Source organism: Anomaloglossus baeobatrachus, chromosome 3 (genome assembly GCF_048569485.1).
Source record: "Anomaloglossus baeobatrachus isolate aAnoBae1 chromosome 3, aAnoBae1.hap1, whole genome shotgun sequence".
Classification (NCBI taxonomy): domain Eukaryota; kingdom Metazoa; phylum Chordata; class Amphibia; order Anura; family Aromobatidae; genus Anomaloglossus; species Anomaloglossus baeobatrachus.
Window position 1 is genome coordinate 702,663,530 of NC_134355.1, and position 24,553 is coordinate 702,688,082.

Sequence of the window (24,553 nt, forward strand, 5' to 3'; positions counted from 1 at the left end):
TCAAGGTAAAAAAGGTGTGGACCCCGCTCTACAATAAAAGACTGTGAAACATCATCAAGCTGGATAAGTATAGGTGCTGAGGAAAACCAATAAGGTTCAATCTCCAGAGGAGACAAGGGGGCCGTCCCTCCACCTGGAGACAGACAGGTACAATCTACAGAGGAGACAAGGGGGCCGTCCCTCCACCTGGAGACAGACAGGTACAATCTACAGAGGAGACAAGGGGGCCGTCCCTCCACCTGGAGACAAGACAGGTACAATCTCCAGAGGAGACAAGGGGGCCGTCCCTCCACCTGGGGACAGACAGGTACAATCTACAGAAGAGACAAGGGGGCCGTCCCTCCACCTGGGGACAGACAGGTACAATCTCCAGAGGAGACAAGGGGGCCGTCCCTCCACCTGGAGACAAACAGGTACAATCTACAGAGGAGACCAGGGGGCCGTCCCTCCACCTGGAGACAGACAGGTACAATCTACAGAGGAGACAAGGGGGCCGTCCCTCCACCTGGAGACAGACAGGTACAATCTACAGAAGAGACAAGGGGGCCGTCCCTCCACCTGGAGACAGACAGGTACAATCTCCAGAGGAGACAAGGGGGCCGTCCCTCCACCTGGAGACAGACAGGTACAATCTACAGAGGAGACAAGGGGGCCTTCCCTCCACCTGGAGACAGACAGGTACAATCTCCAGAGGAGACAAGGGGGCCGTCCCTCCACCTGGAGACAGACAGGTACAATCTCCAGAGGAGACAAGGGGGCCGTCCCTCCACCTGGAGACAGACAGGTACAATCTACAGAGGAGACCAGGGGGCCGTCCCTCCACCTGGAGACAGACAGGTACAATCTACAGAAGAGACAAGGGGGCGGTCCCTCCACCTGGGGACAGATAGGTACAATCTCCAGAAGAGACAAAGGGGCCGTCCCTCCACCTGGAGACAGACAGGTACAATCTCCAGAGGAGACAAGGGGGCCGTCCCTCCACCTGGGGACAGACAGGTACAATCTACAGAAGAGACAAGGGGGCCGTCCCTCCACCTGGGGACAGACAGGTACAATCTACAGAGGAGACAAGGGGGCCGTCCCTCCACCTGGAGACAGACAGGTACAATCTACAGAGACAAGGGGGCCGTCCCTCCACCTGGAGACAGACAGGTACAATCTCCAGAGGAGACAAGGGGGCCGTCCCTCCACCTGGGGACAGACAGGTACAATCTCCAGAAGAGACAAGGGGGCCGTCCCTCCACCTGGGGACAGACAGGTACAATCTACAGAGGAGACAAGGGGGCCGTCCCTCCACCTGGAGACAGACAGGTACAATCTCCAGAGGAGACAAGGGGTACGTCCCTCCACCTGGAGACAGACAGGTACAATCTACAGAGGAGACAAGGGGGCCGTCCCTCCACCTGGAGACAGACAGGTACAATCTGCAGAGGAGACAAGGGGGCCGTCCCTCCACCTGGAGACAGACAGGTACAATCTGCAGAGGAGACAAGGGGGCCGTCCCTCCACCTGGAGACAGACAGGTACAATCTACAGAAGAGACAAGGGGGCCGTCCCTCCACCTGGAGACAGACAGGTACAATCTCCAGAGGAGACAAGGGGGCCGTCCCTCCACCTGGAGACAGACAGGTACAATCTCCAGAGGAGACAAGGGGGCCGTCCCTCCACCTGGAGACAGACAGGTACAATCTCCAGAGGAGACAAGGGGGCCGTCCCTCCACCTGGAGACAGACAGGTACAATCTACAGAGGAGACCAGGGGGCCGTCCCTCCACCTGGAGACAGACAGGTACAATCTACAGAAGAGACAAGGGGGCGGTCCCTCCACCTGGGGACAGACAGGTACAATCTCCAGAAGAGACAAGGGGGCCGTCCCTCCACCTGGAGACAGACAGGTACAATCTACAGAGGAGACAAGGGGGCCGTCCCTCCACCTGGAGACAGACAGGTACAATCTACAGAGGAGACAAGGGGGCCGTCCCTCCACCTGGAGACAGACAGGTACAATCTACAGAGGAGACAAGGGGGCCGTCCCTCCACCTGGAGACAGACAGGTACAATCTACAGAGGAGACAAGGGGGCCGTCCCTCCACCTGGAGACAGACAGGTACAATCTCCAGAGGAGACAAGGGGGCCGTCCCTCCACCTGGGGACAGACAGGTACAATCTACAGAAGAGACAAGGGGGCCGTCCCTCCACCTGGGGACAGACAGGTACAATCTCCAGAGGAGACAAGGGGGCCGTCCCTCCACCTGGAGACAGACAGGTACAATCTACAGAGGAGACAAGGGGGCCGTCCCTCCACCTGGAGACAGACAGGTACAATCTACAGAGGAGACAAGGGGGCCGTCCCTCCACCTGGAGACAGACAGGTACAATCTACAGAGGAGACAAGGGGGCCGTCCCTCCACCTGGAGACAGACAGGTACAATCTACAGAAGAGACAAGGGGGCCGTCCCTCCACCTGGAGACAGACAGGTACAATCTCCAGAGGAGACAAGGGGGCCGTCCCTCCACCTGGAGACAGACAGGTACAATCTACAGAGGAGACAAGGGGGCCGTCCCTCCACCTGGAGACAGACAGGTACAATCTCCAGAGGAGACAAGGGGGCCGTCCCTCCACCTGGAGACAGACAGGTACAATCTCCAGAGGAGACAAAAGGGCCGTCCCTCCACCTGGAGACAGACAGGTACAATCTACAGAGGAGACCAGGGGGCCGTCCCTCCACCTGGAGACAGACAGGTACAATCTACAGAAGAGACAAGGGGGCGGTCCCTCCACCTGGGGACAGATAGGTACAATCTCCAGAAGAGACAAGGAGGCCGTCCCTCCACCTGGAGACAGACAGGTACAATCTCCAGAGGAGACAAGGGGGCCGTCCCTCCACCTGGGGACAGACAGGTACAATCTACAGAAGAGACAAGGGGGCCGTCCCTCCACCTGGGGACAGACAGGTACAATCTACAGAGGAGACAAGGGGGCCGTCCCTCCACCTGGAGACAGACAGGTACAATCTCCAGAGGAGACAAGGGGGCCGTCCCTCCACCTGGAGACAGACAGGTACAATCTCCAGAGGAGACAAGGGGGCCGTCCCTCCACCTGGAGACAGACAGGTACAATCTCCAGAGGAGACAAGGGGGCCGTCCCTCCACCTGGAGACAGACAGGTACAATCTCCAGAGGAGACAAGGGGGCCGTCCCTCCACCTGGAGACAGACAGGTACAATCTACAGAGGAGACAAGGGGGCCGTCCCTCCACCTGGAGACAGACAGGTACAATCTCCAGAGGAGACAAGGGGGCCGTCCCTCCACCTGGAGACAGACAGGTACAATCTCCAGAGGAGACAAGGGGGCCGTCCCTCCACCTGGAGACAGACAGGTACAATCTACAGAGGAGACCAGGGGGCCGTCCCTCCACCTGGAGACAGACAGGTACAATCTACAGAAGAGACAAGGGGGCGGTCCCTCCACCTGGGGACAGACAGGTACAATCTCCAGAAGAGACAGGGGGGCCGTCCCTCCACCTGGAGACAGACAGGTACAATCTACAGAGGAGACAAGGGGGCCGTCCCTCCACCTGGAGACAGACAGGTACAATCTACAGAGGAGACAAGGGGGCCGTCCCTCCACCTGGAGACAGACAGGTACAATCTCCAGAGGAGACAAGGGGGCCGTCCCTCCACCTGGAGACAGACAGGTACAATCTCCAGAGGAGACAAGGGGGCCGTCCCTCCACCTGGAGACAGACAGGTACAATCTCCAGAGGAGACAAGGGGGCCGTCCCTCCACCTGGAGACAGACAGGTACAATCTCCAGAGGAGACAAGGGGGCCGTCCCTCCACCTGGAGACAGACAGGTACAATCTACAGAAGAGACAAGGGGGCCGTCCCTCCACCTGGAGACAGACAGGTACAATCTACAGAAGAGACAAGGGGGCCGTCCCTCCACCTGGAGACAGACAGGTACAATCTCCAGAGGAGACAAGGGGGCCGTCCCTCCACCTGGAGACAGACAGGTACAATCTACAGAAGAGACAAGGGGGCCGTCCCTCCACCTGGGGACAGACAGGTACAATCTCCAGAGGAGACAAGGGGGCCGTCCCTCCACCTGGAGACAGACAGGTACAATCTACAGAAGAGACAAGGGGGCGGTCCCTCCACCTGGGGACAGACAGGTACAATCTACAGAAGAGACAAGGGGGCCGTCCCTCCACCTGGAGACAGACAGGTACAATCTACAGAGGAGACAAGGGGGCCGTCCCTCCACCTGGGGACAGACAGGTACAATCTCCAGAGGAGACAAGGGGGCCGTCCCTCCACCTGGAGACAGACAGGTACAATCTACAGAAGAGACAAGGGGGCCGTCCCTCCACCTGGGGACAGACAGGTACAATCTACAGAGGAGACAAGGGGGCCGTCCCTCCACCTGGGGACAGACAGGTACAATCTACAGAGGAGACAAGGGGGCCGTCCCTCCACCTGGGGACAGACAGGTACAATCTCCAGAGGAGACAAGGGGGCCGTCCCTCCACCTGGAGACAGACAGGTACAATCTCCAGAGGAGACAAGGGGGCCGTCCCTCCACCTGGAGACAGACAGGTACAATCTACAGAGGAGACAAGGGGGCGTCCCTCCACCTGGAGACAGACAGGTACAATCTACAGAGGAGACAAGGGGGCCGTCCCTCCACCTGGAGACAGACAGGTACAATCTCCAGAGGAGACAAGGGGGCCGTCCCTCCACCTGGAGACAGACAGGTACAATCTACAGAAGAGACAAGGGGGCCGTCCCTCCACCTGGGGACAGACAGGTACAATCTCCAGAGGAGACAAGGGGGCCGTCCCTCCACCTGGGGACAGACAGGTACAATCTCCAGAGGAGACAAGGGGGCCGTCCCTCCACCTGGAGACAGACAGGTACAATCTACAGAGGAGACAAGGGGGCCGTCCCTCCACCTGGAGACAGACAGGTACAATCTACAGAGGAGACAAGGGGGCCGTCCCTCCACCTGGGGACAGACAGGTACAATCTACAGAAGAGACAAGGGGGCCGTCCCTCCACCTGGAGACAGACAGGTACAATCTACAGAGGAGACAAGGGGGCCGTCCCTCCACCTGGAGACAGACAGGTACAATCTACAGAGGAGACAAGGGGGCCGTCCCTCCACCTGGAGACAGACAGGTACAATCTACAGAAGAGACAAGGGGGCCGTCCCTCCACCTGGGGACAGACAGGTACAATCTCCAGAGGAGACAAGGGGGCCGTCCCTCCACCTGGGGACAGACAGGTACAATCTCCAGAAGAGACAAGGGGGCCGTCCTCCACCTGGAGACAGACAGGTACAATCTCCAGAGGAGACAAGGGGGCCGTCCCTCCACCTGGAGACAGACAGGTACAATCTACAGAAGAGACAAGGGGGCCGTCCCTCCACCTGGAGACAGACAGGTACAATCTACAGAAGAGACAAGGGGGCCGTCCCTCCACCTGGAGACAGACAGGTACAATCTACAGAAGAGACAAGGGGGCCGTCCCTCCACCTGGAGACAGACAGGTACAATCTACAGAGGAGACAAGGGGGCCGTCCCTCCACCTGGGGACAGACAGGTACAATCTCCAGAGGAGACAAGGGGGCCGTCCCTCCACCTGGAGACAGACAGGTACAATCTACAGAAGAGACAAGGGGGCCGTCCCTCCACCTGGGGACAGACAGGTACAATCTACAGAGGAGACAAGGGGGCCGTCCCTCCACCTGGGGACAGACAGGTACAATCTACAGAGGAGACAAGGGGGCCGTCCCTCCACCTGGGGACAGACAGGTACAATCTCCAGAGGAGACAAGGGGGCCGTCCCTCCACCTGGAGACAGACAGGTACAATCTACAGAGGAGACAAGGGGGCCGTCCCTCCACCTGGGGACAGACAGGTACAATCTCCAGAGGAGACAAGGGGGCCGTCCCTCCACCTGGAGACAGACAGGTACAATCTACAGAAGAGACAAGGGGGCCGTCCCTCCACCTGGGGACAGACAGGTACAATCTACAGAGGAGACAAGGGGGCCGTCCCTCCACCTGGGGACAGACAGGTACAATCTACAGAGGAGACAAGGGGGCCGTCCCTCCACCTGGGGACAGACAGGTACAATCTCCAGAGGAGACAAGGGGGCCGTCCCTCCACCTGGAGACAGACAGGTACAATCTACAGAAGAGACAAGGGGGCCGTCCCTCCACCTGGAGACAGACAGGAACAATCTACAGAGGAGACAAGGGGGCCGTCCCTCCACCTGGAGACAGACAGGTACAATCTACAGAGGAGACAAGGGGGCCGTCCCTCCACCTGGAGACAGACAGGAACAATCTACAGAAGAGACAAGGGGGCCGTCCCTCCACCTGGAGACAGACAGGTACAATCTACAGAAGAGACAAGGGGGCCGTCCCTCCACCTGGAGACAGACAGGTACAATCTACAGAGGAGACAAGGGGGCCGTCCCTCCACCTGGAGACAGACAGGTACAATCTACAGAAGAGACAAGGGGGCCGTCCCTCCACCTGGAGACAGACAGGAACAATCTCCAGAGGAGACAAGGGGGCCGTCCCTCCACCTGGAGACAGACAGGTACAATCTACAGAAGAGACAAGGGGGCCGTCCCTCCACCTGGAGACAGACATGTACAATCTCCAGAGGAGACAAGGGGGCCGTCCCTCCACCTGGAGACAGACAGGTACAATCTACAGAGGAGACAAGGGGGCCGTCCCTCCACCTGGAGACAGACAGGAACAATCTACAGAGGAGACAAGGGGGCCGTCCCTCCACCTGGAGACAGACAGGTACAATCTACAGAGGAGACAAGGGGGCCGTCCCTCCACATTGCACAGAATGTCGGCGATTGTATGTAAATCGCATCTTTATGGTCACGTGAGCGCCGTTGTCGCCGACTACACCAGAGTCCTGACAGTGTGTGCTGTGCGCGCTCCGGGGCTCAGACGTCTGCGGTCACAGAATGCGCGTAAATCACCACAGAATTATAGAGACGACACCGCACTGTGTGACCGGGGGAGCGGCACCTCACCTCATACCGCACCACAGGAAACGCAGCGTGTGAAGATGTCCTCTGTAGTGCGGCAGACACCAGAGACAACAGCATGCAAAGATGTAGGACCTTCCATGACGTTACCGTCATGTGACAAGGGCGGAGCTCTGCAAAAACGAAGTGGCGACGGACCTGTGATGACGTAACAACATGTGACCAGGAGGGCGGAGCTATATAGAGAAGAGTGGATGATGGACTTGTGAAGACGTCACTGCCATGTGATCATAGGGGCGGAGCTCGGCACGAAAGTGGTGTGAAGGGCCTGCGATGACGTCACTGCCATGTGACAGGGGCGGAGCTGTGCAGAGAAGGGCCCCTGTCAGCTGATGTTCCCCTCTGGTGTCCGCGCTCCGGGGCCGCGCTGTGTGAGGCTGCAGCTTGTCCTGACTCCCCTCCAGACCCCACATAGAACGGTATAAACCTGGACTTGGATATGCTAATGAGCTGTGTGGGAAGATGGGCGGGGCATGTTCTGCTCCCCGCCTCTGTCGCTGATGCGTTGACGTCTCCGTTACCCTCCTCCTCGTCGCATTTCCCTATCTCACTCAGGCGCAGTTCGCTCTGACATCACGGGCTGCCGTCGCTGGCGCTGGTTAGGCTGGTTTCACACTACGTTTATTTAACATCCGTCCATAACGTTTTTTTGCTGCAAAAGCGGATCCTGCTTTTACAGCAAAAAACGCATGTAAACGCATGTCTTATTTTGCAGGATCCTGTCACTGGATGTTTAGGGGCGGGCATTGGAGTCATGTGATCGGGAGTGAGGGGAACTAAACGTGCCAGACTGGGAGCCGGCTTCTGACAGCTGCGAGGCTCGTAACCAAGGTAAACATCGGGTATACTTGCTTGGATACTCGATATTTACTTTGGATACGAGTAGTGATGAGCGAGTACTAAAAAGCTCGGGTGCTCGAGGCTCGGGCCGAGCATCCCAAGATACTCGTGTACTCGGCCCGAGCACCGAGCCCAATGTTATCCTATGGGGGACCCGAGTATTATTCTGAAATGACCACCGGCAGCATGTAGAAACCCTAAAAATGTAAATTAAAAAAAAAAAACGTGCGTGTGTGTGTAAGCGTGCATATATATATACACGCAGAGTGGAGTGCGGGAGGGGCCGTAGCCGAGCGGGGAAGTGTCGGGCTAAAGGCTCTGTCACGCTGTGCAGGCCGGCCAATCACTGCAATTCCACAAGTAACAGGGCTGTGGCATTGCAGTGGTCTGCCAGCCAATCCCTGCATGAGGGCTGGCTCTCAAAAGAGCGCCAACATGCAGAAATGAAGACCACGAGTACAGCACGAGTATCGCGAGATTACTCGGTCCCCGCCGAGCAGCCCGAGTACAGTGATACTCGTGCGAGTACCGAGTAGTAACAAGCATACTCGCTCATCACTAGATACGAGTGTCTGCAGCTGCTAGGAGCCGGGCTGCCTGCACACGTAACCAACGTAAACATCGGGTAACTAAGAGAAGTGGTTACCCGATATTTACCTTGGTTACGAGTGTCCGCAGCTCTCAGGTGGGAGAGAGACAGAGGGAGGGGGAGAGAGACAGAGAGAGGAGAGAGATAGACTGATCACGGGGCTGGTTTCTGGGCATGCTCAGTAGAGCAAGCAGGATCCTGCCTATCAGCACGCCAGCGTTCACCTGCGTTTGCATGCTGTTTAGTCAGGATCCAGCAATTTGCAGAAGTTGGACGGAGCTCAAAAACGCTACAAGTAGCGTTTTTGAAACATGTTAAAATAACGCAAAAGTACGGATCCTGTGTCTAACGCATGTGAACGCAGGTGGACGCGAGTCCATTGCAAATGCATTGAAATCAAAACGCATTTGCACTGGATCCGTTTTTCCGCTAAAAAAACGTTATGGACGGATGTTAAATAAACGTAGTGTGAAACCAGCCTTAGCTATGCGCAGGCGCGAGTTTATATGCGGGTACGAGGATGGCTCTGGAGAGGTCGGACCTGTGCAGAGGAGTGATATATATTGAATCCTAAACCCTGTGCACACGCAGCTGTTCTTGTTGCGGTTTTTACCGCACTTTTGCTGCAGAAAATGTTCCTAAGGCTGGTTTCACACTACGTCTTTTTAACATGCGTCCTGAACGTTTTTTTAACGCAGAAACGGATCCAGTGCAAATGCGTTTTCATTTCAATGCATTTGCAATGGACTCGCGTTAACATGCGTTCACCTGCGTTTGCCTGCGTTATAGTGAGGATCCAGTGACTTGCAGTTTTTTAACATCTTTCAAAAACGCTACTTGTAGCGTTTTTGAGCTGCGTCCAACTTATGCAAATTGCTGGATCCTGACTAAACAGCATGCAAACGCAGGTGAACGCTGGCGTGCTGATAGACAGGATCCTGCTTGCTCTACTGAGCATGCCCAGAAAGCAGCCTCCGTGATCAGTCTCTCTCTCTCCTCCCTCTGTCTCTTACCCTCCCTCTCTCTCTGTCTCTCTCTCCCCCTCTCTCCCCCTCTCTCCCTCTCTCTCCCACCTGAGAGCTGCGGACACTCGTAACCAAGGTAAAGATCGGGTAACCACTTATCTTAGTTACCCGATGTTTACGTTGGTAACGTGTACAGACGCTCATAACCAAGATAAATATCGGGTATCCAAGCAAGTTACCCGATGTTTACCTTGGTTACAAACCTCCGCAGTTGTAAGAAGCCGGCTCCCAGTCTGGCACGTTTAGTTCCCCTCACTCCCGATCACATGACTCCAAAGCCCGCCCCTAAACATCCAGTGACAGGATCCTGCAAAATAACACATGCGTTTGCATGCATTATTTGCTGTAAAAGCAGGATCCGCTTTTGCAGCAAAAAAACCGTTCAGAACGCATGTTAAAAAGACGTAGTGTGAAAGCCGCCTAACCTTGCTGCAGTCCTTCCCCAGCTAAAGCTATGGTTAAAATAAAATGCTGTGCGCACACGGGCGTTTTTTTCACCAACAGGTTTTGCTTCAGAATTTCTACAGCAAAAAGAATGAGCGGTCCCTTCATTTCTGCAGGTGCTTGCGTTTTTTGCCATAGATAATGGTAAAATACCACAGGGACCAACCCACGGAAAAAACGCAGTAAAACCGCACCAAAACACAGCAAACCACAGTAAAACCGCAGCAAACCACAGTAAAACTGCATGTGGTTTGGCGCGTTTTTTTGCCGCAGGTGCGGTAATCTTTTAGAGGCTGCAAAATGTTCTAAAGTTTTCTAGTACGCACAGGGCCTTAGGCTAGGTTCACACAGGGCATCTATTGCTGCGTTTTTGATATAGCAAAGATGCCCCTGTATACAGCATTTCCTTCCCCCAGCAAAGTCTACGAGATTTCTATGTCGCTGTGCACACTGGGCATGTTTTCTTGCCTGCGTTTGTGAAGATGCCGCAGGTCAATTCTTTCTGCGTTTTTCAAGTGTTTTTGAGCCCTCCAGGTCATAAATTTGACTTAAAAGACTCATTGGTCAAAATTTGGTAAAAACGCATGCATTGTTTTTATGCATTTTGCCGTGGGTGTGTTTTTTGTGCGTTTTTTGCTGTGAAATACGCTGCGTCTTTGTAGATAGAAAATAATCCCATATGAAAAGAAACCTAATGACCGACCCGTTAGTATCAAGGAGCGTGTAGAGGAGCCATAATCCAACACGTGTCGCCGCATAGGAGGCTTCCTCAGGGATGACGCCACAGATGAGGCTTCCTCAGGGATGACGTCACAGATGAGGCTTCCTCAGGGATGACGTCACAGATGAGGCTTCCTCAGGGATGACGTCACAGATGAGGCTTCCTCAGGGATGACGTCACAGATGAGGCTTCCTCAGGGATGACGTCACAGATGAGGCTTCCTCAGGGATGACGCCACAGATGAGCCTTCCTCAGGGATGACGTCACAGATGAGGCTTCCTCAGGGATGACGTCACAGATGAGGCTTCCTCAGGGATGACGCCACAGATGAGCCTTCCTCAGGGATGACGCCACAGATGAGCCTTCCTCAGGGATGACGCCACAGATGAGGCTTCCTCAGGGATGACGCCACAGATGAGGCTTCCTCAGGGATGATGCCACAGATGAGGCTTCCTCAGGGATGACGCCACAGATGAGGCTTCCTCAGGGATGACGCCACAGATGAGGCTTCCTCAGGGATGACGCCACAGATGAGGCTTCCTCAGGGATGACGCCACAGATGAGGCTTCCTCAGGGATGACGCCACAGATGAGGCTTCCTCAGGGATGACGCCACAGATGAGGCTTCCTCAGGGATGACGCCACAGATGAGGCTTCCTCAGGGATGACGCCACAGATGAGGCTTCCTCAGGGATGACGTCACAGATGAGGCTTCCTCAGGGATGACTTCACAGATGAGGCTTCCTCAGGGATGACGCCACAGATGAGGCTTCCTCAGGGATGACGCCACAGATGAGGCTTCCTCAGGGATGACGTCAGAGATGAGGCTTCCTCAGGGTTGACATCACAGATGAGGCTTCCTCAGGGATGACCAGAATGAGGGAGCCAGCACGATTTCTAAACTGTACTTATTAATAAATGGAGATTTTTGGCAAAACATTGCAATTGCCCCTTGAGATTAGCCATGACGTGGCGGGGTAGCTTAAAAGATTGCAATGTTTTGCCAAAAATCTCCATTTATTAATAAGTACAGTTTAGAAATCGTGCTGGCTCCCTCATTTTGATTCCTCAGGGATGATGCCACAGATGAGGCTTCCTCAGGGGCAGGGATGACTTCACAGATGAGGCTTCCTCAGGGATGACTTCACAGATGAGGCTTCCTCAGGGATGACGCCACAGATGAGCCTTCCTCAGGAAAGACGCCACAGATGAGCCTTCCTCAGGGATGACGCCACAGATGAGCCTTCCTCAGGGATGACGCCACAGATGAGCCTTCCTCAGGGATGACGCCACAGATGAGCCTTCCTCAGGGATGACGCCACAGATGAGCTTTCCTCAGGGATGACGCCACAGATGAGCTTTCCTCAGGGATGACGCCACAGATGAGCCTTCCTCAGGGATGACGCCACAGATGAGCCTTCCTCAGGGATGACGCCACAGATGAGCCTTCCTCAGGGATGACGCCACAGATGAGCCTTCCTCAGGGATGACGCCACAGATGAGCCTTCCTCAGGGATGACGCCACAGATGAGGCTTCCTCAGGGATGACGCCACAGATGAGGCTTCCTCAGGGATGACGCCACAGATGAGGCTTCCTTAGGGTTGACGCTGTGACGACATGGACCCTGTCAATGTCTAGCAGGGGTTACATTTCTTAAGATTCAGCCAGACATGAAGATAGTTTGTTTATAGACTTTGGACATTGTTTTTACAAGGCTCTTGTTGACTCATGTAATTGTGTTGGCCACTGAAGCCCAGACACCCAGATAACTCAATTATGCAAAGTTCCCATTGTATTACTAATTGAATTGCTAGATGTGATGTAACATACCTGTCCCACCCTTGTCTCTGGATATTTGAATATAGCTTGAAATTCATCCAATGGGAGAAGCAATCTTGTCCAACCAATCAGATGGGGACGCAGTGTATCCTAAGGAAAGGTTATGGCTATAAAAGGGATTTCTTTAAGTCACCTTGTGGTTGTTGTTGATGGATGTGCATGATCCAGTCTAAGCTCCTAGGAGCTGACTAGAGGATAAGGATACCTTGTGGCTTCAATCTAGGGACTCCGGTTCCGATTGGAGACCATATCCACAGTCTAGGGATTTCGACTCCGGCTGCCAGAATTATATCAACATACCAGGGACTACTTAAGGAGGACACTCAGGTTGGGACAATTTGGTCACCTGGTACAGACTTTGCAGACCTCACACAGCTTCCTAAATCTGGGGCTATTCCTTTCTCAGTGGGTGCCCGCCGAAAGCGGGGTGCTGCTGGATTGGAGTAAGTAGCCCTGGAAGCTCTGAGGCATGGACATTCTAAATCCCTGGTGAGCCAGCGGAAGGGTGAGACTCTGTTGCCTGTTACATTTGTGTTTTGCTGGTTATGTGTTATGTGCCGTTAATTGTTTGGGGATCCAATAAAGTCTAATTATTGTGGTTCCCTCACCCTGTGTTGTCTGAGTAGTGTTACGCCCACGGTTAAGGAGGCCGGCGTTCAGTTGGGATGAGCCCTGAGCCACGCTGTCTTTCTAAAGGCGGCTGGTTCAGTGGACAAGAGCATCCACTGAGCCCCGTGTCTCCACAATTGGTGTCAGCAGTCTGATACTACTCAGCCTGGTTTACCCAGGGGAGCTGCAAAGGACTGGTGTTCGTGGACACCGTCCCGGGCTCAACAACCAGGGAGGCACATAAGCATACCCAGCAGGCCATAGGGGAGGCATTCAGGTTTCGGACGCTGCCATGTCCAACCCCACCAGCTCAGCCATGGGACAAGGACCAGGGAGGAGTTACGACCGCAGCAGTAAATGGATGCTACAGGATAAGTGCCAGAGGCGAAAGATTATCTACTGGAACGCTGACACTCGGTCGGACTTGATTCAAAAATTAGTCCGTTGGGATGCCCAGAATGATGCAGAGGACGATGAGGATCCCGCCGATGTTGACCTGGAGGATTTAATCTATGTGCCACATCATGGATCTAGTGACAATCGGGAATCAACTTGGTCCAAAATGGCCCAAGCCACAGCGTTGTTGACTGCATTGGGGCCTAAATCCTCAAGAGAAGAGAGGGCTTGGGTTCTGGAATATGTTTATGGAGTTCCAGCTGCCGTACTGCTAGCACCAGCCGCTCGAGAAGGGTGGTCCCGCTACCCAGCAGAAGCTGCGCCAAAACAAAGGACTACAAACAGGGCCTGTGACTCGCCCAATCTATAGCGCTGTTATACATGTGGGCACCATGGACATATAGATAGAGATTGTCTCCAAAACCGAGGCTGCATGCTTGGAGCCCATCTACCAGCTCAGCCGGTCAAGAGCCAGGGCCTACAAGACACTGGTTCCTCCATTACCCTGGTAAGCCCAGTTATTGTTTCCCCAGAAGACCCTGTACCAGATTCCCAATTATCCATCTCCCTGGCTGAGGGCCAGCGCTCAGACATTCCTCTGGCATGTGTGCAGTTGGACCTAAGGACTGACCAGGGAGAGGTCGAGGTGGAGCTTGTGAACAGCCTCCCCACACCTGGTATTTTGGGGACTAACCAGGAAGCGATCGATGTGGGACTTGTGAACAGCCTCCCCATACCTGTCAATGTGGAGACTGACCAGAGCAAGGCTGATGTGGAGCTTATGGACACCGTCCCCACACCAGTTATTTTTGGAAATGACCAGGAAGAGGTTGATGTGAGACTTGTGGACAGCCTCCCCACACCTGTCATTGTGGAGACTGACCAGAGCAAGGCTGATGTGGAGCTTATGAACAGCCTCCCCACACCTGTCATTGTGGAGACTAACCAGAGCAAGGCTGATGTGGAGCTTATGGACAGCCTCTCCACACCTGTTGTTTCGAGGACTAGCCGGGAGGAAGTTGAAGTGGGGTTCATAGATGGCCCCACCAAGCCTGTTGTTTCGGATACCACCCAGAGGGAAGTGAAAATGGGGCTTGTGGATTACCTGCTCACACCAGTCATTTTGGAGAATGACCTAGGACAAGGACTATCCAGCCAGTTTGTTACCGCCATCACCCGCAGCCAAGCCAAACACCATCCTGGTGCAGATGTTTCTGTGGAGACACAGGGCTCAGTGGGTGCTCTTGTCCACTGAACCAGCCGCCTTTAGAAAGACAGCGTGACTCAGGGCTCATCCCAACTGTACGCACGACCTCCTTAACCGTGGGCGTAACACTACTCAGACAACACAGGGTGAGGGAACAACAATAATTAGACTTTATTGGATCCCCAAACAATTAACGGCACATAACACATAACCAGCAAAACACAAATGTAACAGGCAACAGAGTCTCACCCTTCCGCTGCTCACCAGGGATTTAGAATGTCCATGCCTCAGAGGTTCCAGGGCTATTTACTCCGCTCCAGCAGCACCCCGCTTTTGGCGGGCACCCACCAAGAAAGGAATAATGCCAGATGTAGGGAGCTGTCTGAGGTCTGCAAAGTCTGTAGCAGGTGACTGAATTGTCCCAACCTGAGTGTCCTCCTTAGATAGTCCTGGTATGATGATATAATCCTGGCAGCCGGAGTCGAAATCCCTAGACTGTGGATATGGTCTCCAACCGGAACCGGAGTCCCGAGATTGAAGCCACAAGGTATCCTGATCTTCTAGTCAGCTCCTAAGAGCTTAGACTGGGTCCATCAGCATTCATCCACCTTCATCAAACCTGGTGGCTTAAAGAAGTCCTCTCTTATAGCCACAGCCCTCCCTCTGGACACACTGCATCCTCATCGATTGGTTGGACAAGATCGCCTCTCCCATTGGATGAATCTCAAGCTGCATGGACAATGTTCATCCAAATGATGTCTACAGAAAGACTGAGGGTATACATGTAGTCTGGAATGCACAGACTAGACAATGACTACTAAGGTAAATACATTAGCAATACACAACTACAATACAATGATTACTGGAAGAGTCTGGAGAAACAATAGCTAAGCAAACATAAGTTAGCACACATACAGTGCCTACAAGTAGTATTCAACCCCCTGCAGATTTAGCAGGTTTACACATTCGGAATAACTTGGCATTGTGACATTTGGACTGTAGATCAGCCTGGAAGTGGGAAATGCAGCAAAAAAGAATGTTATTTCTTTTTTTATTTATTTTTTTTAAATTGTGAAAAGTTTATTCAGAGGGTCATTTATTATTCAACCCCTCAAACCACCAGAATTCTGTTTGGTTCCCCTAAAGTATTAAGAAGTATTTCAGGCACAAAGAACAATGAGCTTCACATGTTTGGATTAATTATCTCTTTTTCCAGCCTTTTCTGACAATTAAGACCCTCCCCAAACTTGTGAACAGCACTCATACTTGGTCAACATGGGAAAGACAAAGGAGCATTCCAAGGCCATCAGAGACAAGATCATGGAGGGTCACAAGGCTGGCAAGGGGTACAAAACCCTTTCCAAGGAGTTGGGCCCACCTGTCTCCACTGTTGGGAGCATGATCCGGAAGTGGAAGGCTTATGGAACTACTGTTAGCCTTCCACGGCCTGGACAGCCTTTGAAAGTTTCCACCCGTGCCGAGGCCAGGCTTGTCCGAAGAGTCAAGGCTAACCCAAGGACAACAAGGAAGGAGCTCCGGGAAGATCTCATGGCAGTGGGGACATTGGTTTCAGTCAATACCATAAGTAACGTACTCCACCGCAATGGTCTCCGTTCCAGACGAGCCTGTAAGGTACCTTTTTGCTTTAAAAACGTCATGTCAAGGCTCGTCTACAGTTTGCTCATGATCACTTGGAGGACTCTGAGACAGACTGGTTCAAGGTTCTCTGGTCTGATGAGACCAAGATCGAGATCTTTGGTGCCAACCACACACGTGACGTTTGGAAACTGGATAGCACTGCATACGACCCCAAGAATACCATCCCTACAGTCAAGCATGGTGGTGGCAGCATCATGCTGTGGGGCTGTTTCTCAGCCAAGGGGCCTGGCCATCTGGTCCGCATCCATGGGAAGATGGATAGCACGGCCTACCTGGAGATTTTGGCCAAGAACCTCCGCTTTTCCATCAAGGATCTTAAGATGGGTCGTCATTTCATCTTCCAACAAGACAACGACCCAAAGCACACAGCCAAGAAAACCAAGGCCTGGTTCAAGAGGGAAAAAATCAAGGTGTTGCAGTGGCCTAGTCAGTCTCCTGACCTTAACCCAATTGAAAACTTGTGGAAGGAGCTCAAGATTAAAGTCCACATGAGACACCCAAAGAACCTAGATAACTTGGGGAAGATCTGCATGGAGGAGTGGGCCAAGATAACTCCAGAGACCTGTGCCGGCCTGATCAGGTCTTATAAAAGACGATTATTAGCTGTAATTGCAAACAAGGGTTATTCCACAAAATATTACACCTAGGGGTTGAATAATAATTGACCCACACTTTTATGTTGAAAATTTATTAAAATGTAACTGAGCAACATAACTTGTTGGTTTGTAAGATTTATGCATCTGTTAATAAATCCTGCTCTTGTTTGAAGTTTGCAGGCTCTAACTTATTTGCATCTTATCAAACCTGCTAAATCTGCAGGGGGTTGAAGACTACTTGTAGGCACTGTAAGAACAATACGTCTGGCTGAATGTTAAGAAACTTTAACCCATAAGAGGCATTGGGTGTCCATGTCATCACAGTTTCTACCAACCCATCCGAGGGGAACCCTCCTCCTCAATCTTCAGCCTCCTCCTCAGATGCAACGAATGTGAGTACCTCAGACCCAACTGTGGCCATTGACTGGGGGGAGATAGATCATAAGGAATTCAGGGAAGCCCAACTCATGGACCCCACTTTAGTGCTTGTCTGCAATATGGCTGCTAAACCTGGGGGAGGTAATCAGGGGGAGGTGTATAGATGTGAGCCTCTGCTGCTGACCTCACCATTAAAAAGGACAATGCCGTCAAGAGGAGAAGGGTGATCGGAAGCCCATCTTGTCTGGTTAATATTAAGAAGGGGGAGGAATGGGACGACATGGACCCTGTCAATGTCTAGCAGGGGTTACATTTCTTAAGATTCAGCCAGACATGAAGATAGTTTGTTTATAGACTTTGGACATTGTTTTTACAAGGCTCTTGTTGACTCATGTAATTGTGTTGGCCACTGAAGCCCAGACACCCAGATAACTCAATTATGCAAAGTTCCCATTGTATTACTAATTGAATTGCTAGATGTGATGTAACATACCTGTCCCACCCTTGTCTCTGGATATTTGAATATAGCTTGAAATTCATCCAATGTGAAAAGCAATCTTGTCCAACCAATCCGATGAGGACGCAGTGTATCCTAAGGAAAGGTTATGGCTATAAAAGGGATTTCTTTAAGTCACCTTGTGGTTGTTGTTGATGGATGTGCATGATCCAGTCTAAGCGCCTAGGAGCTGACTAGAGGATCAGGATACCTTGTGGCTTCAATCTAGGGACTCCGGTTCTGATTGGAGACCATATCCACAGTCTAGGGATTTCGACTCCGGCTGCCAGGATTATATCAACATACCAGAGACTACTTAAGGAGGAAACCCAGGTTGGGACAATTTGGTCACCTGGTACAGACTTTGCAGACCTCACACAGCTTCCTAAATCTGGCGCTATTCCTTTCTCGGTGGGTGCCCGCCGAAAGCGGGGTGCTGCTGGATTGGAGTAAGTGGCCCTGGAAGCCTGAGGCATGGACATTCTAAATCCCTGGTGAGCCAGCGGAAGGGTGAGACTCTGTTGCCTGTTACATTTGTGTTTTGCTGGTTATGTGTTATGTGCCGTTAATTGTTTGGGGATCCAATAAAGTCTAATTATTGTGGTTACCTCACCCTGTGTTGTCTGAGTAGTGTTCAGCCCACGGTTAAGGAGGTCGTGTGTTAAGTTGGGATGAGCCCTGAGCCACGCTGTCTTTCTAAAGGCGGCTGGTTCAGTGGACAAGAGCACCCACTGAGCCCCGCGTCTCCACAGACGCCACAGATGAGGCTTCCTCAGGCATGACGCCACAGATGAGGCTTCCTCAGGCATGACGCCACAGATGAGGCTTCCTCAGGCATGACGCCACAGATGAGGCTTCCTCAGGGATGACGTCACAGATGAGGCTTCCTCAGGGATGATGCCACAGATGAGGCTTCCTCAGGCATGACGCCACAGATGAGGCTTCCTCAGGCATGACGCCACAGATGAAGCTTCCTCAGGGATGACGTCACAGATGAGGCTTCCTCAGGGATGACGTCGCAGTTGGGGCTTCCTCAGGGATGACGTCGCAGTTGAGGCTTCCTCAGGGATGATGTCACAGTTGAGGCTTCTTCAGGGATGACGTCACAGCTGAGGCTTCCTCAGGGATGACGCCACAGATGAGACTTCCTAAGGGGCAGGGATGACACCACAGATGAGGCTTTCTCAGGAATGATGTCACAGATGAGACTTCCTCAGGGGCAGGGATGACGCCACAGATGAGGCTTCCTCAGGGATGATGTCACAGATGAGGCTTCCTTAGGGATGATGCCACAGATATGACTTCCTCAGGGATGACGCCACAGATGATGCTTCCTCAGGAAAGACGTCACAGATGAGACTTCCTCAGGGTCAGGGATGACATCACAGATGAGGCTTCCTCAGGGATGACATCACAGATGAGGCTTCCTCAGGCATGACGCCACAGATGAGGCTTCCTCAGGAAAGACGTCACAGATGAGACTTCCTCAGGGGCTGGGATGACAACACAGATGAGGCTTCCTCAGGGATGACATCACAGATGAGGCTTCCTCAGGGATGACCTCACAGATGAGGCTTCCTCAGGGGCAGGGATGACATCACAGATGAGGCTTTTCAAGGATGTTACCACAGATGAGGCTTTCTCAGGAATGACGTCACAGATGAGGCTTCCTCAGGGGCAGGGATTACGCCACAGATGAGGCTTCCTCAGGGATCACATCACAGATGAGGCTTCCTCAGGGATGACGTCACAGATGAGGCTTCCTCAGGGATGACGCCACAGATGAGGCTTCCTCCGGGATGACGTCACAGATGAGGCGTCACATAGTGATAGACAAATTAGAGAATTCAATGTAATTACAGTGAGGAAGAGTCCATGGAGCGTGCACGCCCTCTATACCGGGCATGAACGGTGCGCGTCCCTGGCACGTCTGTGCTGCATGTGGCCCATGGCCTGTGTCACATCAATGTGCAGGCATGGGAGGCTTTACCACAGAACCTCTATAAGCTGCGCATCTGTCAATGACTACAAATAGAAGGGGGAAGTCACATTAGGCCCTGTGCACACGCTGCAGGTTTTTATGCAGTGTTTGACAGTTATTTTTAAAAATCTGCATCAAAATCTGCATGCCTCTCCAGAAGCCGGTAAAGTCGGTCCCTGCAGGAATTCGCCCACTGGGATTGTTTCCATTTTAAATGTTTTTCTCTGTGTGCCAATGTTTGTCTGAAAGTTTTGAAATAAAGTTATTGCATTTTATGCTGGGATTTATCATGTCTCTTTGCCACACACAGATGCACCGTTTCACGCCCGCTCCAGCCGTCAGTCATTCTATACTATAGCTTTCTTTTATTGTGATGCTTTCTTCTATCCACTGTAATGTTACCGCGCTCCATTCCATCCGCACCTCTGCACTTTACATACTTCTCTATATATATAACACTAGCTGTAGTACCTGGTGTTACCCGGGATAGTATCAGTCTTTCTCACTCTCACAGTCTCTTTCTGTCTCTCTGTATCTCTGTCTGTCTGTATCTTTCCCTGTCTCTTTGTCTCTGTCTGTCTCTGTTTGTCTGTCTCTTTGTCTGTCTCTGCCGGTCTCTATCTCCTTCCCTGTCTGTCTGTCTGTCTCTTTCCCTGTCTCTGTCCCTGTCTGTCTGTCTCTTTCCTTGTATGTCTCTTTCCCTGGCTCTTTCACTGTCTATCTCTTTCCCTGTCTGTCTCTTTCCCTGTCTCTTTCCATGTCTCTTTGTCTGTGTCTGTCTGTCTCTTTCCCAGTCTGTCCTTTTCCCAGTCTGTCCTTTTCCCTGTCTGTCCTTTTCCCTGTCTGTCCTTTTCCCTGTCTGTCCTTTTCCCTGTCTGTCCTTTTCCCTGTCTGTCCTTTTCCCTGTCTGTCCTTTTCCCTGTCTGTCCTTTTCCCTGTCTGTCCTTTTCCCTGTCTGTCCTTTTCCCTGTCTGTCCTTTTCCCTGTCTGTCCTTTTCCCTGTCTGTCCTTTTCCCTGTCTGTCTTTTTCCCTGTCTGTCTTTGTTTTTCACTGTCTGTCTCTTTCCTTGTCTGTCTCTTTCCCTGTCTGTCTCTTTCCCTGTCCCTTTGTCTGTATATGTCTCTCTCTTTCCCTGTCTGCCTCTTTTTCTGTCTGTCTCTTTCCCTGGTTGCATTGTGACACACCTACATTCCATTTCAGGGCGTGGCTCCCCAGTTCACATACTGTCCCTCCTTTGTGTTTGAGTGCAGAATGCCAGTTTTCGTTTTCCCTTATCTGTGCCTATTTATGGGATTTTCGTTACAGGGTCACGCTGGGGGCTTGGACCTGGCTACCATCAAGCCTACCTTCGATATAAAGGACAGCGCAGGACCCCCAGTCTTAGGGTCAGCCTAGGAGCCCTGTTCCATTGTTACATACCCCGTGACAGTATTTTTCTCATCCCAGTTGATTCCGTTCCCCAGGTTCTCAGCCATTCTTCTGTGTTTCCGGCACATTTCTATCACATCACTTTGTAAACACCCATTCTTTGAATTATTTATTTATTGGCGCCTTGTGATAAAGCTGTGACCTCTATCGCCATCTAGTGGACACTTGTTGCAGTCAATCTTCTGTTTTTCCCAATAGACCAACAATATTCATCAGTGACTGGTTATAATTATGTATTTATTAGAAAAAACTTTTTGTTAATTTTGCAACTGTTCAAGTCTAATGTGAGTGACGTTCTGCTATTATTCATCCTGCGCTGCCAGTGTCCCTGACAGGTCGTCATTCTGCACTGCCAGTGTCTCTGACAGGTCATCATTCTGCGCTGCCAATATCTCTGACAGGTCGTCATCCTGCGCTGCCAATGACTCTGACAGGTCGTCATCCTGCGATGCCAGTGTCCCTGACAGGTCGTCATCCTGCGCTGCCAATGACTCTGACAGGTCGTCATCCTGCGCTGCCAATGTCTGTGACAGGTCGTCATCCTGCGCTGCCAGTGTCCCTGACAGGTCATTATCCTGCACTGCCAGTGTCTCTGACAGGTCATCATTCTGCGCTGCCAGTATCTCTGACAGGTCGTCATCCTGCGCTGCCAGTGTCTCTGACAGGTCGTCATCCTGCGCTGCCAGTGTCCCTGACAGGTCGTCATCCTGCGATGCCAGTGTCTCTGACAGGTCGTCATTCTTCGTTGCCAGTGTCCCTGGCAGGTCATCATCCTGCACTGCCAATGTCTGTGACAGGTCATCATCCTCCACTGCAAGTGTCTCTGACAGGTCGTCATCCTGCGCTGCCAGTGTCCCTGACAGGTCGTCATTCTGCGCTGCCAGTGTCCCTGACAGGTCATCATCCTGCGCTGCCAGTGTCTCTGACAGGTCATCATCCTGCACTGCCAGTGTCCCTGACAGGTCGTCATCCTGTGCTGCCAGTGTCCCTGACAGGTCGTCATCCTGCGCTGCCAATGTCTCTGACAGGTCGTCATCCTGCGCTGCCAATGTCTCTGACAGGTCGTCATCCTGTGCTGCCAGTGTCTCTGACAGGTCGTCATCCTGCGCTGCCAGTGTCCCTGACAGGTTGTCATCCTGCGCTGCTAATGTCTCTGACAGGTCGTCATTCTGCGCTGCCAGTGTCTGACAGGTCGTCATTCTGCGCTGCCAGTGTCTGACAGGTCGTCATTCTGCGCTGCCAGTGTCTGACAGGTCGTCATTCTGCGCTGCCAGTGTCTCTGACAGATCGTCATCCTGCACTGCCAGTGTCTCTGACAGGTCGTCATCCTGTGCTGCCAGTGTCTCTGACAGGACGCCATCCTGCGGCTCCAATGTCTCTGATAGGTCGTCATCCTGCGCTGCCAATGAATCCTCTGACAGGTCGTCATCCTGCGCTGCCAATGAATCCTCTGACAGGTCATCATCCTGTGCTGCCAATATCTCTTACAGGTCGTCATCCTGCGCTGCTAATGTCTCTGACAGGTCGTCATTCTGCGCTGCCAGTGTCTCTGACAGATCGTCATCCTGCGCTGCCAGTGTCCCTGACAGGTCATCATCCTGTGCTGCCAGTGTCTCTGACAGGTCGTCATCCTGCGCTGCCAGTGTCTCTGACAGGTCGTCATCCTGCGCTGCCAGTGTCTCTGACAGGTCGTCATCCTGTGCTGCCAATGTCTGTGACAGGTCGTCATCCTGCGCTGCCAGTGTCCCTGACAGGTCGTCATCCTGCGCTGCCAGTGTCCCTGACATGTCGTCATCCTGCGCTGCCAGTGTCTCTGACAGGTCGCCATCCTGCGCCTCCAGTGTCTCTGACAGGTCATCATCCTGCGCTGCCAGTGTCTCTTATAGGTCGTCATCCTGCACTGCCAATGACTCTGACAGACCGTCATCCTGCGCTGCCAGTGTCTCTTGTCTCTGACAGGTCGTCATCCTGCGCTGCCTGTGTATCTTACAGGTCGTCATCCTGCGCTGCCAATGTCTGACAGGTCATCATCCTGTGCTGCCAGTGTCTCTGACAGGTCGTCATCCTGCGCTGCCAATGTCTCTGACAGGTCGTCATCCTGCGCTGCCAGTGTCTCTGACAGGTCGTCATCCTGTGCTGCCAATGTCTCTGACAGGTCGTCATCCTGCGCTGCGCGTGTCTCTGACATTCGGGTTGACGTCTGTTACATTACAGGGACAGACAGCAGAATACTCCGCACAGCTGGGGCTGCCGGTGATGTGATGGAGGAGGCTTTTTGTTCCATCACTTGTCTTGGAGTTGGATGCTCCCGCCATGTTGGGGCAGGCGACACAATCTGTACAGGGGAATAATCCCATTTTGGTCCTTTTGAGCAGAAGATCCTGTCTGTTCTTGTGCTATGGTGGCAGCTGAGGACCAGCATATCTCTGAGACTGAAGGTAGATACAGATGGTCTGTGATGGCGGGAATGTAGGAGGACATGTCGGAGGAGTCACCACCTTCTGGAAAACTTTTTGATGCTCCTTCCTGAGTAACCGCTGTCTATAAATCTATTCTTGAGATCTTCGGCCTATTTGAAAAAGGAAATGTCAGATGAGATAATCCTCCAGATCCTTAAGAACGGAGGGTACAGAATACCTGAGACTGTGGATGGAGGAGTCAATTCACTGATGGGTACTTCCTGTGGACTTCAGATGGTAAGCAGCCATTTCAATCCTTGGTGACGTGGACATCCAGAAAACTAGTGGTGGATTGATGACGGTGACTAGTCAGCTTAATAGTCAGAGGCTTGTTGTTGAGACGGTTGAGAAATGAAGACAACTCAATTTTGGGGCCCTGCCATGCATAAAAATGTCATCAACATAATGAGCCGATAGCAGAACCTTCTCACTGCACTTTATTTATTTCCCCCGCTGGTGTCTATTCAACCTACTTCGTCTGCATGTACTCCTTAGTATAAATACCAGGTTATTACACTCCACAGTCACCCCTAGGAAGAACAGTGCGAAACGTGCGTCAGGGGTCTGGTGGATCCAGGTTGTTTTTCCCATCACCTTCCCTTACTCATATCCACTATGGATGATCCTTTTGCTCCTATCCTTAGGCATCTTTCCATGCGTTACTGACCACTTGCTGTTCACCTGCTCATCCCTCCAGCATCTCCTTGTTGTGTTTTGCTGCTTTTCTTCTCTACCCTTCCACGTATTGTCTGCATTGCTGCATTTCTTTATTTCCTCGTGCTTTTTGTCTCCTTGAATATAATATTG

At 52.5% G+C, this 24,553-nt stretch overlaps 2 protein-coding genes across 2 annotated transcripts in view; both read right to left on the reverse strand.

Moving 5' to 3' along the window:
* The window catches only part of LOC142297117 (uncharacterized), a 66,705-nt gene extending 59,543 nt beyond the window's left edge, over positions 1–7,162 (reverse strand). The window contains exon 1 of the mRNA XM_075341385.1: positions 7,064–7,162. The gene's annotated coding sequence lies outside the window, so the exon portion shown is untranslated. The remainder of the gene's footprint in view (positions 1–7,063) is intronic.
* The window catches only part of LOC142297119 (uncharacterized), a 210,761-nt gene that overhangs the window by 68,818 nt on the left and 117,390 nt on the right, over positions 1–24,553 (reverse strand). The window lies entirely within an intron of this gene.